We start from the raw sequence: 14023 nt of genomic DNA on the forward strand, positions 1-14023 counted from the left end.
CGGCAGACCGCAAGGGTTCATCGCTTCTCGGCCTTTTGGCTAAGATCAAGTGTAGTATCTGTTCTTGTCAGTTTAATATCTGATATGTCCTCTATACGGGGACAAAGTATTAAACGGATTTTTAGCACCTGGAGCTGAAAGAGGGGCTTGCTCCGTTCACTCCACGCATCGACCCGGTATTGCAGTGCCGCCGGGAACGGTGCACCCTTCTCTTTGCTTTGTGGAAAGCCAAGTGCTCGGAGGAAAGCGGCAGGGCTCAGCGTGCAAGCTGTCACTGTCGTCAGTCAAAGCGGATGGCAGCAGCGTTTATGGCTTGGGAGAGTGGAAAAGCAGCTTTTATGACGCTCCCCATCTCAAATGAGCGTATATATGTCAGCTATGACAACTGGGGCAAAAGTGCAGCGTACAACGTGAGATTTGCACGTCTGGTTGACAGACAAACATGACAAAGAGGGAAAGTCGCCGTGCGCTGCGATAGGTCCAAAATACCCCTTGGATCTGCGCTGCGTCTTCCCTGCTGGAGCCATGGAGCGCATGCGGGCGCCTGAGTATTTCTGTGTTTTGGTAGCCTGCGTCTGACAGCCAGACGTGCAAATCTCACGTTGTACGCCGTGATGGGGGAAACGGGTGTGGCCTGGGATTTGGTACGCGGCAAGCCAAGGGAGCCTCACCGTGAAGGTGGTGACTGGGACGACTGGGGTCTTTCGGCTGCTGTTGAGGAGCGGGCCGTACTTACTCTGGTTTCTCTTCATAACGTACAAGTCTTTCGCCTTTTACTAAAGACTTCCGTGGAGAGGAACACCCACGAGTTAAACCTATTTTTGGCAGGCTTTGCAGTTTGGCAGAGCCTCGTGTGTTTGTGAAAAGCCAAGCAGCTGTCCTCAACGAGGCGTGCGGCTGCGTCAAGGAGCACCTGGGCGGAGCCGCTAAGCAGAAGTCGTTCTTGGAGCCGTTTGAAACGACTGCGCCGCGACGAGCGAGACCTGTGCAGGAGGGCACCACGGGTGGCAGACCGCAAGGGTTCATCGCTTCTCGGCCTTTTGGCTAAGATCAAGTGTAGTATCTGTTCTTATCAGTTTAATATCTGATATGTCCTCTATACGGGGACAAAGTATTAAACGGATTTTTAGCACCTGGAGCTGAAAGAGGGGCTTGCTCCGTTCACTCCACGCATCGACCCGGTATTGCAGTGCCGCCGGGAACGGTGCACCCTTCTCTTTGCTTTGTGGAAAGCCAAGTGCTCGGAGGAAAGCGGCAGGGCTCAGTGTGCAAGCTGTCACTGTCGTCAGTCAAAGCGGATGGCAGCAGCGTTTATGGCTTGGGAGAGTGGAAAAGCAGCCTTTATGACGCTCCCCATCTCAAATGAGCGTATATATGTCAGCTATGACAACTGGGGCAAAAGTGCAGCGTACAACGTGAGATTTGCACGTCTGGTTGACAGACAAACATGACAAAGAGGGAAAGTCGCCGTGCGCTGCGATAGGTCCAAAATACCCCTTGGATCTGCGCTGCGTCTTCCCTGCTGGAGCCATGGAGCGCATGCGGGCGCCTGAGTATTTCTGTGTTTTGGTAGCCTGCGTCTGACAGCCAGTCCTTAATATCTCAGCATTGCGATCGGATAGAGCCCGTGATGGGGGAAACGGGTGTGGCCTGGGATTTGGTACGCGGCAAGCCAAGGGAGCCTCACCGTGAAGGTGGTGACTGGGACGACTGGGGTCTTTCGGCTGCTGTTGAGGAGCGGGCCGTACTTACTCTGGTTTCTCTTCATAACGTACAAGTCTTTCGCCTTTTACTAAAGACTTCCGTGGAGAGGAACACCCACGAGTTAAACCTATTTTTGGCAGGCTTTGCAGTTTGGCAGAGCCTCGTGTGTTTGTGAAAAGCCAAGCAGCTGTCCTCAACGAGGCGTGCGGCTGCGTCAAGGAGCACCTGGGCGGAGCCGCTAAGCAGAAGTCGTTCTTGGAGCCGTTTGAAGCGACTGCGCCGCGACGAGCGAGACCTGTGCAGGAGGGCACCACGGGCGGCAGACCGCAAGGGTTCATCGCTTCTCGGCCTTTTGGCTAAGATCAAGTGTAGTATCTGTTCTTATCAGTTTAATATCTGATATGTCCTCTATACGGGGACAAAGTATTAAACGGATTTTTAGCACCTGGAGCTGAAAGAGGGGCTTGCTCCGTTCACTCCACGCATCGACCCGGATGTAGTGCCGCCGGGAACGGTGCACCCTTCTCTTTGCTTTGTGGAAAGCCAAGTGCTCGGAGGAAAGCGGCAGGGCTCAGCGTGCAAGCTGTCACTGTCGTCAGTCAAAGCGGATGGCAGCAGCGTTTATGGCTTGGGAGAGTGGAAAAGCAGCCTTTATGACGCTCCCCATCTCAAATGAGCGTATATATGTCAGCTATGACAACTGGGGCAAAAGTGCAGCGTACAACGTGAGATTTGCACGTCTGGTTGACAGACAAACATGACAAAGAGGGAAAGTCGCCGTGCGCTGCGATAGGTCCAAAATACCCCTTGGATCTGCGCTGCGTCTTCCCTGCTGGAGCCATGGAGCGCATGCGGGCGCCTGAGTATTTCTGTGTTTTGGTAGCCTGCGTCTGACAGCCAGTCCTTAATATCTCAGCATTGCGATCGGATAGAGCCCGTGATGGGGGAAACGGGTGTGGCCTGGGATTTGGTACGCGGCAAGCCAAGGGAGCCTCACCGTGAAGGTGGTGACTGGGACGACTGGGGTCTTTCGGCTGCTGTTGAGGAGCGGGCCGTACTTACTCTGGTTTCTCTTCATAACGTACAAGTCTTTCGCCTTTTACTAAAGACTTCCGTGGAGAGGAACACCCACGAGTTAAACCTATTTTTGGCAGGCTTTGCAGTTTGGCAGAGCCTCGTGTGTTTGTGAAAAGCCAAGCAGCTGTCCTCAACGAGGTGTGCGGCTGCGTCAAGGAGCACCTGGGCAGAGCCGCTAAGCAGAAGTCGTTCTTGGAGCCGTTTGAAGCGACTGCGCCGCGACGAGCGAGACCTGTGCAGGAGGGCACCACGGGCGGCAGACCGCAAGGGTTCATCGCTTCTCGGCCTTTTGGCTAAGATCAAGTGTAGTATCTGTTCTTATCAGTTTAATATCTGATATGTCCTCTATACGGGGGCAAAGTATTAAACGGATTTTTAGCACCTGGAGCTGAAAGAGGGGCTTGCTCCGTTCACTCCACGCATCGACCCGGTATTGCAGTGCCGCCGGGAACGGTGCACCCTTCTCTTTGCTTTGTGGAAAGCCAAGTGCTCGGAGGATAGCGGCAGGGCTCAGCGTGCAAGCTGTCACTGTCGTCAGTCAAAGCGGATGGCAGCAGCGTTTATGGCTTGGGAGAGTGGAAAAGCAGCCTTTATGACGCTCCCCATCTCAAATGAGCGTATATATGTCAGCTATGACAACTGGGGCAAAAGTGCAGCGTACAACGTGAGATTTGCACGTCTGGTTGACAGACAAACATGACAAAGAGGGAAAGTCGCCGTGCGCTGCGATAGGTCCAAAATACCCCTTGGATCTGCGCTGCGTCTTCCCTGCTGGAGCCATGGAGCGCATGCGGGCGCCTGAGTATTTCTGTGTTTTGGTAGCCTGCGTCTGACAGCCAGACGTGCAAATCTCACGTTGTACGCCGTGATGGGGGAAACGGGTGTGGCCTGGGATTTGGTACGCGGCAAGCCAAGGGAGCCTCACCGTGAAGGTGGTGACTGGGACGACTGGGGTCTTTCGGCTGCTGTTGAGGAGCGGGCCGTACTTACTCTGGTTTCTCTTCATAACGTACAAGTCTTTCGCCTTTTACTAAAGACTTCCGTGGAGAGGAACACCCACGAGTTAAACCTATTTTTGGCAGGCTTTGCAGTTTGGCAGAGCCTCGTGTGTTTGTGAAAAGCCAAGCAGCTGTCCTCAATGAGGCGTGCAGCTGCGTCAAGGAGCACCTGGGCGGAGCCGCTAAGCAGAAGTCGTTCTTGGAGCCGTTTGAAACGACTGCGCCGCGACGAGCGAGACCTGTGCAGGAGGGCACCACGGGCGGCAGACCGCAAGGGTTCATCGCTTCTCGGCCTTTTGGCTAAGATCAAGTGTAGTATCTGTTCTTATCAGTTTAATATCTGATATGTCCTTTATACGGGGACAAAGTATTAAACGGATTTTTAGCACCTGGAGCTGAAAGAGGGGCTTGCTCCGTTCACTCCACGCATCGACCCGGTATTGCAGTGCCGCCGGGAACGGTGCACCCTTCTCTTTGCTTTGTGGAAAGCCAAGTGCTCGGAGGAAAGCGGCAGGGCTCAGCGTGCAAGCTGTCACTGTCGTCAGTCAAAGCGGATGGCAGCAGCGTTTATGGCTTGGGAGAGTGGAAAAGCAGCCTTTATGACGCTCCCCATCTCAAATGAGCGTATATATGTCAGCTATGACAACTGGGGCAAAAGTGCAGCGTACAACGTGAGATTTGCACGTCTGGTTGACAGACAAACATGACAAAGAGGGAAAGTCGCCGTGCGCTGCGATAGGTCCAAAATACCCCTTGGATCTGCGCTGCGTCTTCCCTGCTGGAGCCATGGAGCGCATGCGGGCGCCTGAGTATTTCTGTGTTTTGGTAGCCTGCGTCTGACAGCCAGTCCTTAATATCTCAGCATTGCGATCGGATAGAGCCCGTGATGGGGGAAACGGGTGTGGCCTGGGATTTGGTACGCGGCAAGCCAAGGGAGCCTCACCGTGAAGGTGGTGACTGGGACGACTGGGGTCTTTCGGCTGCTGTTGAGGAGCGGGCCGTACTTACTCTGGTTTCTCTTCATAACGTACAAGTCTTTCGCCTTTTACTAAAGACTTCCGTGGAGAGGAACACCCACGAGTTAAACCTATTTTTGGCAGGCTTTGCAGTTTGGCAGAGCCTCGTGTGTTTGTGAAAAGCCAAGCAGCTGTCCTCAACGAGGCGTGCGGCTGCGTCAAGGAGCACCTGGGCGGAGCCGCTAAGCAGAAGTCGTTCTTGGAGCCGTTTGAAGCGACTGCGCCGCGACGAGCGAGACCTGTGCAGGAGGGCACCACGGGCGGCAGACCGCAAGGGTTCATCGCTTTTCGGCCTTTTGGCTAAGATCAAGTGTAGTATCTGTTCTTATCAGTTTAATATCTGATATGTCCTCTATACGGGGACAAAGTATTAAACGGATTTTTAGCACCTGGAGCTGAAAGAGGGGCTTGCTCCGTTCACTCCACGCATCGACCCGGTATTGCAGTGCCGCCGGGAACGGTGCACCCTTCTCTTTGCTCTGTGGAAAGCCAAGTGCACGGAGGAAAGCGGCAGGGCTCAGCGTGCAAGCTGTCACTGTCGTCAGTCAAAGCGGATGGCAGCAGCGTTTATGGCTTGGGAGAGTGGAAAAGCAGCCTTTATGACGCTCCCCATCTCAAATGAGCGTATATATGTCAGCTATGACAACTGGGGCAAAAGTGCAGCGTACAACGTGAGATTTGCACGTCTGGTTGACAGACAAACATGACAAAGAGGGAAAGTCGCCGTGCGCTGCGATAGGTCCAAAATACCCCTTGGATCTGCGCTGCGTCTTCCCTGCTGGAGCCATGGAGCGCATGCGGGCGCCTGAGTATTTCTGTGTTTTGGTAGCCTGCGTCTGACAGCCAGTCCTTAATATCTCAGCATTGCGATCGGATAGAGCCCGTGATGGGGGAAACGGGTGTGGCCTGGGATTTGGTACGCGGCAAGCCAAGGGAGCCTCACCGTGAAGGTGGTGACTGGGACGACTGGGGTCTTTCGGCTGCTGTTGAGGAGCGGGCCGTACTTACTCTGGTTTCTCTTCATAACGTACAAGTCTTTCGCCTTTTACTAAAGACTTCCGTGGAGAGGAACACCCACGAGTTAAACCTATTTTTGGCAGGCTTTGCAGTTTGGCAGAGCCTCGTGTGTTTGTGAAAAGCCAAGCAGCTGTCCTCAACGAGGCGTGCGGCTGCGTCAAGGAGCACCTGGGCGGAGCCGCTAAGCAGAAGTCGTTCTTGGAGCCGTTTGAAGCGACTGCGCCGCGACGAGCGAGACCTGTGCAGGAGGGCACCACGGGCGGCAGACCGCAAGGGTTCATCGCTTCTCGGCCTTTTGGCTAAGATCAAGTGTAGTATCTGTTCTTGTCAGTTTAATATCTGATATGTCCTCTATACGGGGACAAAGTATTAAACGGATTTTTAGCACCTGGAGCTGAAAGAGGGGCTTGCTCCGTTCACTCCACGCATCGACCCGGTATTGCAGTGCCGCCGGGAACGGTGCACCCTTCTCTTTGCTTTGTGGAAAGCCAAGTGCTCGGAGGAAAGCGGCAGGGCTCAGCGTGCAAGCTGTCACTGTCGTCAGTCAAAGCGGATGGCAGCAGCGTTTATGGCTTGGGAGAGTGGAAAAGCAGCTTTTATGACGCTCCCCATCTCAAATGAGCGTATATATGTCAGCTATGACAACTGGGGCAAAAGTGCAGCGTACAACGTGAGATTTGCACGTCTGGTTGACAGACAAACATGACAAAGAGGGAAAGTCGCCGTGCGCTGCGATAGGTCCAAAATACCCCTTGGATCTGCGCTGCGTCTTCCCTGCTGGAGCCATGGAGCGCATGCGGGCGCCTGAGTATTTCTGTGTTTTGGTAGCCTGCGTCTGACAGCCAGACGTGCAAATCTCACGTTGTACGCCGTGATGGGGGAAACGGGTGTGGCCTGGGATTTGGTACGCGGCAAGCCAAGGGAGCCTCACCGTGAAGGTGGTGACTGGGACGACTGGGGTCTTTCGGCTGCTGTTGAGGAGCGGGCCGTACTTACTCTGGTTTCTCTTCATAACGTACAAGTCTTTCGCCTTTTACTAAAGACTTCCGTGGAGAGGAACACCCACGAGTTAAACCTATTTTTGGCAGGCTTTGCAGTTTGGCAGAGCCTCGTGTGTTTGTGAAAAGCCAAGCAGCTGTCCTCAACGAGGCGTGCGGCTGCGTCAAGGAGCACCTGGGCGGAGCCGCTAAGCAGAAGTCGTTCTTGGAGCCGTTTGAAGCGACTGCGCCGCGACGAGCGAGACCTGTGCAGGAGGGCACCACGGGCGGCAGACCGCAAGGGTTCATCGCTTCTCGGCCTTTTGGCTAAGATCAAGTGTAGTATCTGTTCTTATCAGTTTAATATCTGATATGTCCTCTATACGGGGACAAAGTATTAAACGGATTTTTAGCACCTGGAGCTGAAAGAGGGGCTTGCTCCGTTCACTCCACGCATCGACCCGGATGTAGTGCCGCCGGGAACGGTGCACCCTTCTCTTTGCTTTGTGGAAAGCCAAGTGCTCGGAGGAAAGCGGCAGGGCTCAGCGTGCAAGCTGTCACTGTCGTCAGTCAAAGCGGATGGCAGCAGCGTTTATGGCTTGGGAGAGTGGAAAAGCAGCCTTTATGACGCTCCCCATCTCAAATGAGCGTATATATGTCAGCTATGACAACTGGGGCAAAAGTGCAGCGTACAACGTGAGATTTGCACGTCTGGTTGACAGACAAACATGACAAAGAGGGAAAGTCGCCGTGCGCTGCGATAGGTCCAAAATACCCCTTGGATCTGCGCTGCGTCTTCCCTGCTGGAGCCATGGAGCGCATGCGGGCGCCTGAGTATTTCTGTGTTTTGGTAGCCTGCGTCTGACAGCCAGTCCTTAATATCTCAGCATTGCGATCGGATAGAGCCCGTGATGGGGGAAACGGGTGTGGCCTGGGATTTGGTACGCGGCAAGCCAAGGGAGCCTCACCGTGAAGGTGGTGACTGGGACGACTGGGGTCTTTCGGCTGCTGTTGAGGAGCGGGCCGTACTTACTCTGGTTTCTCTTCATAACGTACAAGTCTTTCGCCTTTTACTAAAGACTTCCGTGGAGAGGAACACCCACGAGTTAAACCTATTTTTGGCAGGCTTTGCAGTTTGGCAGAGCCTCGTGTGTTTGTGAAAAGCCAAGCAGCTGTCCTCAACGAGGTGTGCGGCTGCGTCAAGGAGCACCTGGGCAGAGCCGCTAAGCAGAAGTCGTTCTTGGAGCCGTTTGAAGCGACTGCGCCGCGACGAGCGAGACCTGTGCAGGAGGGCACCACGGGCGGCAGACCGCAAGGGTTCATCGCTTCTCGGCCTTTTGGCTAAGATCAAGTGTAGTATCTGTTCTTATCAGTTTAATATCTGATATGTCCTCTATACGGGGGCAAAGTATTAAACGGATTTTTAGCACCTGGAGCTGAAAGAGGGGCTTGCTCCGTTCACTCCACGCATCGACCCGGTATTGCAGTGCCGCCGGGAACGGTGCACCCTTCTCTTTGCTTTGTGGAAAGCCAAGTGCTCGGAGGATAGCGGCAGGGCTCAGCGTGCAAGCTGTCACTGTCGTCAGTCAAAGCGGATGGCAGCAGCGTTTATGGCTTGGGAGAGTGGAAAAGCAGCCTTTATGACGCTCCCCATCTCAAATGAGCGTATATATGTCAGCTATGACAACTGGGGCAAAAGTGCAGCGTACAACGTGAGATTTGCACGTCTGGTTGACAGACAAACATGACAAAGAGGGAAAGTCGCCGTGCGCTGCGATAGGTCCAAAATACCCCTTGGATCTGCGCTGCGTCTTCCCTGCTGGAGCCATGGAGCGCATGCGGGCGCCTGAGTATTTCTGTGTTTTGGTAGCCTGCGTCTGACAGCCAGACGTGCAAATCTCACGTTGTACGCCGTGATGGGGGAAACGGGTGTGGCCTGGGATTTGGTACGCGGCAAGCCAAGGGAGCCTCACCGTGAAGGTGGTGACTGGGACGACTGGGGTCTTTCGGCTGCTGTTGAGGAGCGGGCCGTACTTACTCTGGTTTCTCTTCATAACGTACAAGTCTTTCGCCTTTTACTAAAGACTTCCGTGGAGAGGAACACCCACGAGTTAAACCTATTTTTGGCAGGCTTTGCAGTTTGGCAGAGCCTCGTGTGTTTGTGAAAAGCCAAGCAGCTGTCCTCAATGAGGCGTGCAGCTGCGTCAAGGAGCACCTGGGCGGAGCCGCTAAGCAGAAGTCGTTCTTGGAGCCGTTTGAAACGACTGCGCCGCGACGAGCGAGACCTGTGCAGGAGGGCACCACGGGCGGCAGACCGCAAGGGTTCATCGCTTCTCGGCCTTTTGGCTAAGATCAAGTGTAGTATCTGTTCTTATCAGTTTAATATCTGATATGTCCTTTATACGGGGACAAAGTATTAAACGGATTTTTAGCACCTGGAGCTGAAAGAGGGGCTTGCTCCGTTCACTCCACGCATCGACCCGGTATTGCAGTGCCGCCGGGAACGGTGCACCCTTCTCTTTGCTTTGTGGAAAGCCAAGTGCTCGGAGGAAAGCGGCAGGGCTCAGCGTGCAAGCTGTCACTGTCGTCAGTCAAAGCGGATGGCAGCAGCGTTTATGGCTTGGGAGAGTGGAAAAGCAGCCTTTATGACGCTCCCCATCTCAAATGAGCGTATATATGTCAGCTATGACAACTGGGGCAAAAGTGCAGCGTACAACGTGAGATTTGCACGTCTGGTTGACAGACAAACATGACAAAGAGGGAAAGTCGCCGTGCGCTGCGATAGGTCCAAAATACCCCTTGGATCTGCGCTGCGTCTTCCCTGCTGGAGCCATGGAGCGCATGCGGGCGCCTGAGTATTTCTGTGTTTTGGTAGCCTGCGTCTGACAGCCAGTCCTTAATATCTCAGCATTGCGATCGGATAGAGCCCGTGATGGGGGAAACGGGTGTGGCCTGGGATTTGGTACGCGGCAAGCCAAGGGAGCCTCACCGTGAAGGTGGTGACTGGGACGACTGGGGTCTTTCGGCTGCTGTTGAGGAGCGGGCCGTACTTACTCTGGTTTCTCTTCATAACGTACAAGTCTTTCGCCTTTTACTAAAGACTTCCGTGGAGAGGAACACCCACGAGTTAAACCTATTTTTGGCAGGCTTTGCAGTTTGGCAGAGCCTCGTGTGTTTGTGAAAAGCCAAGCAGCTGTCCTCAACGAGGCGTGCGGCTGCGTCAAGGAGCACCTGGGCGGAGCCGCTAAGCAGAAGTCGTTCTTGGAGCCGTTTGAAGCGACTGCGCCGCGACGAGCGAGACCTGTGCAGGAGGGCACCACGGGCGGCAGACCGCAAGGGTTCATCGCTTTTCGGCCTTTTGGCTAAGATCAAGTGTAGTATCTGTTCTTATCAGTTTAATATCTGATATGTCCTCTATACGGGGACAAAGTATTAAACGGATTTTTAGCACCTGGAGCTGAAAGAGGGGCTTGCTCCGTTCACTCCACGCATCGACCCGGTATTGCAGTGCCGCCGGGAACGGTGCACCCTTCTCTTTGCTCTGTGGAAAGCCAAGTGCACGGAGGAAAGCGGCAGGGCTCAGCGTGCAAGCTGTCACTGTCGTCAGTCAAAGCGGATGGCAGCAGCGTTTATGGCTTGGGAGAGTGGAAAAGCAGCCTTTATGACGCTCCCCATCTCAAATGAGCGTATATATGTCAGCTATGACAACTGGGGCAAAAGTGCAGCGTACAACGTGAGATTTGCACGTCTGGTTGACAGACAAACATGACAAAGAGGGAAAGTCGCCGTGCGCTGCGATAGGTCCAAAATACCCCTTGGATCTGCGCTGCGTCTTCCCTGCTGGAGCCATGGAGCGCATGCGGGCGCCTGAGTATTTCTGTGTTTTGGTAGCCTGCGTCTGACAGCCAGTCCTTAATATCTCAGCATTGCGATCGGATAGAGCCCGTGATGGGGGAAACGGGTGTGGCCTGGGATTTGGTACGCGGCAAGCCAAGGGAGCCTCACCGTGAAGGTGGTGACTGGGACGACTGGGGTCTTTCGGCTGCTGTTGAGGAGCGGGCCGTACTTACTCTGGTTTCTCTTCATAACGTACAAGTCTTTCGCCTTTTACTAAAGACTTCCGTGGAGAGGAACACCCACGAGTTAAACCTATTTTTGGCAGGCTTTGCAGTTTGGCAGAGCCTCGTGTGTTTGTGAAAAGCCAAGCAGCTGTCCTCAACGAGGCGTGCGGCTGCGTCAAGGAGCACCTGGGCGGAGCCGCTAAGCAGAAGTCGTTCTTGGAGCCGTTTGAAGCGACTGCGCCGCGACGAGCGAGACCTGTGCAGGAGGGCACCACGGGCGGCAGACCGCAAGGGTTCATCGCTTCTCGGCCTTTTGGCTAAGATCAAGTGTAGTATCTGTTCTTGTCAGTTTAATATCTGATATGTCCTCTATACGGGGACAAAGTATTAAACGGATTTTTAGCACCTGGAGCTGAAAGAGGGGCTTGCTCCGTTCACTCCACGCATCGACCCGGTATTGCAGTGCCGCCGGGAACGGTGCACCCTTCTCTTTGCTTTGTGGAAAGCCAAGTGCTCGGAGGAAAGCGGCAGGGCTCAGCGTGCAAGCTGTCACTGTCGTCAGTCAAAGCGGATGGCAGCAGCGTTTATGGCTTGGGAGAGTGGAAAAGCAGCTTTTATGACGCTCCCCATCTCAAATGAGCGTATATATGTCAGCTATGACAACTGGGGCAAAAGTGCAGCGTACAACGTGAGATTTGCACGTCTGGTTGACAGACAAACATGACAAAGAGGGAAAGTCGCCGTGCGCTGCGATAGGTCCAAAATACCCCTTGGATCTGCGCTGCGTCTTCCCTGCTGGAGCCATGGAGCGCATGCGGGCGCCTGAGTATTTCTGTGTTTTGGTAGCCTGCGTCTGACAGCCAGACGTGCAAATCTCACGTTGTACGCCGTGATGGGGGAAACGGGTGTGGCCTGGGATTTGGTACGCGGCAAGCCAAGGGAGCCTCACCGTGAAGGTGGTGACTGGGACGACTGGGGTCTTTCGGCTGCTGTTGAGGAGCGGGCCGTACTTACTCTGGTTTCTCTTCATAACGTACAAGTCTTTCGCCTTTTACTAAAGACTTCCGTGGAGAGGAACACCCACGAGTTAAACCTATTTTTGGCAGGCTTTGCAGTTTGGCAGAGCCTCGTGTGTTTGTGAAAAGCCAAGCAGCTGTCCTCAACGAGGCGTGCGGCTGCGTCAAGGAGCACCTGGGCGGAGCCGCTAAGCAGAAGTCGTTCTTGGAGCCGTTTGAAGCGACTGCGCCGCGACGAGCGAGACCTGTGCAGGAGGGCACCACGGGCGGCAGACCGCAAGGGTTCATCGCTTCTCGGCCTTTTGGCTAAGATCAAGTGTAGTATCTGTTCTTATCAGTTTAATATCTGATATGTCCTCTATACGGGGACAAAGTATTAAACGGATTTTTAGCACCTGGAGCTGAAAGAGGGGCTTGCTCCGTTCACTCCACGCATCGACCCGGATGTAGTGCCGCCGGGAACGGTGCACCCTTCTCTTTGCTTTGTGGAAAGCCAAGTGCTCGGAGGAAAGCGGCAGGGCTCAGCGTGCAAGCTGTCACTGTCGTCAGTCAAAGCGGATGGCAGCAGCGTTTATGGCTTGGGAGAGTGGAAAAGCAGCCTTTATGACGCTCCCCATCTCAAATGAGCGTATATATGTCAGCTATGACAACTGGGGCAAAAGTGCAGCGTACAACGTGAGATTTGCACGTCTGGTTGACAGACAAACATGACAAAGAGGGAAAGTCGCCGTGCGCTGCGATAGGTCCAAAATACCCCTTGGATCTGCGCTGCGTCTTCCCTGCTGGAGCCATGGAGCGCATGCGGGCGCCTGAGTATTTCTGTGTTTTGGTAGCCTGCGTCTGACAGCCAGTCCTTAATATCTCAGCATTGCGATCGGATAGAGCCCGTGATGGGGGAAACGGGTGTGGCCTGGGATTTGGTACGCGGCAAGCCAAGGGAGCCTCACCGTGAAGGTGGTGACTGGGACGACTGGGGTCTTTCGGCTGCTGTTGAGGAGCGGGCCGTACTTACTCTGGTTTCTCTTCATAACGTACAAGTCTTTCGCCTTTTACTAAAGACTTCCGTGGAGAGGAACACCCACGAGTTAAACCTATTTTTGGCAGGCTTTGCAGTTTGGCAGAGCCTCGTGTGTTTGTGAAAAGCCAAGCAGCTATCCTCAACGAGGTGTGCGGCTGCGTCAAGGAGCACCTGGGCAGAGCCGCTAAGCAGAAGTCGTTCTTGGAGCCGTTTGAAGCGACTGCGCCGCGACGAGCGAGACCTGTGCAGGAGGGCACCACGGGCGGCAGACCGCAAGGGTTCATCGCTTCTCGGCCTTTTGGCTAAGATCAAGTGTAGTATCTGTTCTTATCAGTTTAATATCTGATATGTCCTCTATACGGGGGCAAAGTATTAAACGGATTTTTAGCACCTGGAGCTGAAAGAGGGGCTTGCTCCGTTCACTCCACGCATCGACCCGGTATTGCAGTGCCGCCGGGAACGGTGCACCCTTCTCTTTGCTTTGTGGAAAGCCAAGTGCTCGGAGGATAGCGGCAGGGCTCAGCGTGCAAGCTGTCACTGTCGTCAGTCAAAGCGGATGGCAGCAGCGTTTATGGCTTGGGAGAGTGGAAAAGCAGCCTTTATGACGCTCCCCATCTCAAATGAGCGTATATATGTCAGCTATGACAACTGGGGCAAAAGTGCAGCGTACAACGTGAGATTTGCACGTCTGGTTGACAGACAAACATGACAAAGAGGGAAAGTCGCCGTGCGCTGCGATAGGTCCAAAATACCCCTTGGATCTGCGCTGCGTCTTCCCTGCTGGAGCCATGGAGCGCATGCGGGCGCCTGAGTATTTCTGTGTTTTGGTAGCCTGCGTCTGACAGCCAGACGTGCAAATCTCACGTTGTACGCCGTGATGGGGGAAACGGGTGTGGCCTGGGATTTGGTACGCGGCAAGCCAAGGGAGCCTCACCGTGAAGGTGGTGACTGGGACGACTGGGGTCTTTCGGCTGCTGTTGAGGAGCGGGCCGTACTTACTCTGGTTTCTCTTCATAACGTACAAGTCTTTCGCCTTTTACTAAAGACTTCCGTGGAGAGGAACACCCACGAGTTAAACCTATTTTTGGCAGGCTTTGCAGTTTGGCAGAGCCTCCTGTGTTTGTGAAAAGCCAAGCAGC

At 54.2% G+C, this 14023-nt stretch overlaps 28 non-coding genes across 28 annotated transcripts; all 28 read left to right on the forward strand.

The window, feature by feature from the left end:
• Positions 1-19: 19 nt before the first annotated feature.
• On the forward strand, positions 20-210 carry LOC121902744. Its single transcript, XR_006097733.1, has one exon. It is a non-coding gene; the product is annotated as a U2 spliceosomal RNA (small nuclear RNA).
• A 522-nt stretch (positions 211-732) lies between these two features.
• LOC121902809 lies at positions 733-848 on the forward strand. The gene has a single exon (XR_006097781.1). It is a non-coding gene; the product is annotated as a U5 spliceosomal RNA (small nuclear RNA).
• A 176-nt stretch (positions 849-1024) lies between these two features.
• LOC121902723 lies at positions 1025-1215 on the forward strand. The gene has a single exon (XR_006097713.1). It is a non-coding gene; the product is annotated as a U2 spliceosomal RNA (small nuclear RNA).
• Positions 1216-1748: 533 nt separating this feature from the next.
• On the forward strand, positions 1749-1864 carry LOC121902810. The gene has a single exon (XR_006097782.1). It is a non-coding gene; the product is annotated as a U5 spliceosomal RNA (small nuclear RNA).
• Positions 1865-2040: 176 nt separating this feature from the next.
• On the forward strand, positions 2041-2229 carry LOC121902767. The gene has a single exon (XR_006097755.1). It is a non-coding gene; the product is annotated as a U2 spliceosomal RNA (small nuclear RNA).
• Positions 2230-2762: 533 nt separating this feature from the next.
• On the forward strand, positions 2763-2878 carry LOC121902811. The gene has a single exon (XR_006097783.1). It is a non-coding gene; the product is annotated as a U5 spliceosomal RNA (small nuclear RNA).
• Positions 2879-3054: 176 nt separating this feature from the next.
• On the forward strand, positions 3055-3245 carry LOC121902740. Its single transcript, XR_006097730.1, has one exon. It is a non-coding gene; the product is annotated as a U2 spliceosomal RNA (small nuclear RNA).
• Positions 3246-3767: 522 nt separating this feature from the next.
• Positions 3768-3883, forward strand: LOC121902812. The gene has a single exon (XR_006097784.1). It is a non-coding gene; the product is annotated as a U5 spliceosomal RNA (small nuclear RNA).
• Positions 3884-4059: 176 nt separating this feature from the next.
• LOC121902738 lies at positions 4060-4250 on the forward strand. Its single transcript, XR_006097728.1, has one exon. It is a non-coding gene; the product is annotated as a U2 spliceosomal RNA (small nuclear RNA).
• Positions 4251-4783: 533 nt separating this feature from the next.
• Positions 4784-4899, forward strand: LOC121902814. The gene has a single exon (XR_006097786.1). It is a non-coding gene; the product is annotated as a U5 spliceosomal RNA (small nuclear RNA).
• A 176-nt stretch (positions 4900-5075) lies between these two features.
• On the forward strand, positions 5076-5266 carry LOC121902755. The gene has a single exon (XR_006097744.1). It is a non-coding gene; the product is annotated as a U2 spliceosomal RNA (small nuclear RNA).
• A 533-nt stretch (positions 5267-5799) lies between these two features.
• Positions 5800-5915, forward strand: LOC121902815. The gene has a single exon (XR_006097787.1). It is a non-coding gene; the product is annotated as a U5 spliceosomal RNA (small nuclear RNA).
• A 176-nt stretch (positions 5916-6091) lies between these two features.
• Positions 6092-6282, forward strand: LOC121902746. The gene has a single exon (XR_006097735.1). It is a non-coding gene; the product is annotated as a U2 spliceosomal RNA (small nuclear RNA).
• A 522-nt stretch (positions 6283-6804) lies between these two features.
• On the forward strand, positions 6805-6920 carry LOC121902816. The gene has a single exon (XR_006097788.1). It is a non-coding gene; the product is annotated as a U5 spliceosomal RNA (small nuclear RNA).
• Positions 6921-7096: 176 nt separating this feature from the next.
• Positions 7097-7285, forward strand: LOC121902769. Its single transcript, XR_006097757.1, has one exon. It is a non-coding gene; the product is annotated as a U2 spliceosomal RNA (small nuclear RNA).
• Positions 7286-7818: 533 nt separating this feature from the next.
• On the forward strand, positions 7819-7934 carry LOC121902817. The gene has a single exon (XR_006097789.1). It is a non-coding gene; the product is annotated as a U5 spliceosomal RNA (small nuclear RNA).
• Positions 7935-8110: 176 nt separating this feature from the next.
• On the forward strand, positions 8111-8301 carry LOC121902741. Its single transcript, XR_006097731.1, has one exon. It is a non-coding gene; the product is annotated as a U2 spliceosomal RNA (small nuclear RNA).
• A 522-nt stretch (positions 8302-8823) lies between these two features.
• On the forward strand, positions 8824-8939 carry LOC121902818. Its single transcript, XR_006097790.1, has one exon. It is a non-coding gene; the product is annotated as a U5 spliceosomal RNA (small nuclear RNA).
• A 176-nt stretch (positions 8940-9115) lies between these two features.
• Positions 9116-9306, forward strand: LOC121902739. The gene has a single exon (XR_006097729.1). It is a non-coding gene; the product is annotated as a U2 spliceosomal RNA (small nuclear RNA).
• Positions 9307-9839: 533 nt separating this feature from the next.
• Positions 9840-9955, forward strand: LOC121902819. Its single transcript, XR_006097791.1, has one exon. It is a non-coding gene; the product is annotated as a U5 spliceosomal RNA (small nuclear RNA).
• Positions 9956-10131: 176 nt separating this feature from the next.
• On the forward strand, positions 10132-10322 carry LOC121902757. The gene has a single exon (XR_006097746.1). It is a non-coding gene; the product is annotated as a U2 spliceosomal RNA (small nuclear RNA).
• A 533-nt stretch (positions 10323-10855) lies between these two features.
• LOC121902820 lies at positions 10856-10971 on the forward strand. Its single transcript, XR_006097792.1, has one exon. It is a non-coding gene; the product is annotated as a U5 spliceosomal RNA (small nuclear RNA).
• A 176-nt stretch (positions 10972-11147) lies between these two features.
• LOC121902747 lies at positions 11148-11338 on the forward strand. The gene has a single exon (XR_006097736.1). It is a non-coding gene; the product is annotated as a U2 spliceosomal RNA (small nuclear RNA).
• Positions 11339-11860: 522 nt separating this feature from the next.
• LOC121902821 lies at positions 11861-11976 on the forward strand. Its single transcript, XR_006097793.1, has one exon. It is a non-coding gene; the product is annotated as a U5 spliceosomal RNA (small nuclear RNA).
• A 176-nt stretch (positions 11977-12152) lies between these two features.
• LOC121902770 lies at positions 12153-12341 on the forward strand. The gene has a single exon (XR_006097758.1). It is a non-coding gene; the product is annotated as a U2 spliceosomal RNA (small nuclear RNA).
• Positions 12342-12874: 533 nt separating this feature from the next.
• Positions 12875-12990, forward strand: LOC121902822. Its single transcript, XR_006097794.1, has one exon. It is a non-coding gene; the product is annotated as a U5 spliceosomal RNA (small nuclear RNA).
• Positions 12991-13166: 176 nt separating this feature from the next.
• Positions 13167-13357, forward strand: LOC121902743. Its single transcript, XR_006097732.1, has one exon. It is a non-coding gene; the product is annotated as a U2 spliceosomal RNA (small nuclear RNA).
• A 522-nt stretch (positions 13358-13879) lies between these two features.
• LOC121902823 lies at positions 13880-13995 on the forward strand. The gene has a single exon (XR_006097795.1). It is a non-coding gene; the product is annotated as a U5 spliceosomal RNA (small nuclear RNA).
• The last annotated feature ends 28 nt before the right edge of the window (positions 13996-14023 follow it).

Source organism: Thunnus maccoyii, chromosome 8 (assembly GCF_910596095.1).
Source record: "Thunnus maccoyii chromosome 8, fThuMac1.1, whole genome shotgun sequence".
Lineage (NCBI taxonomy): Eukaryota > Metazoa > Chordata > Actinopteri > Scombriformes > Scombridae > Thunnus > Thunnus maccoyii.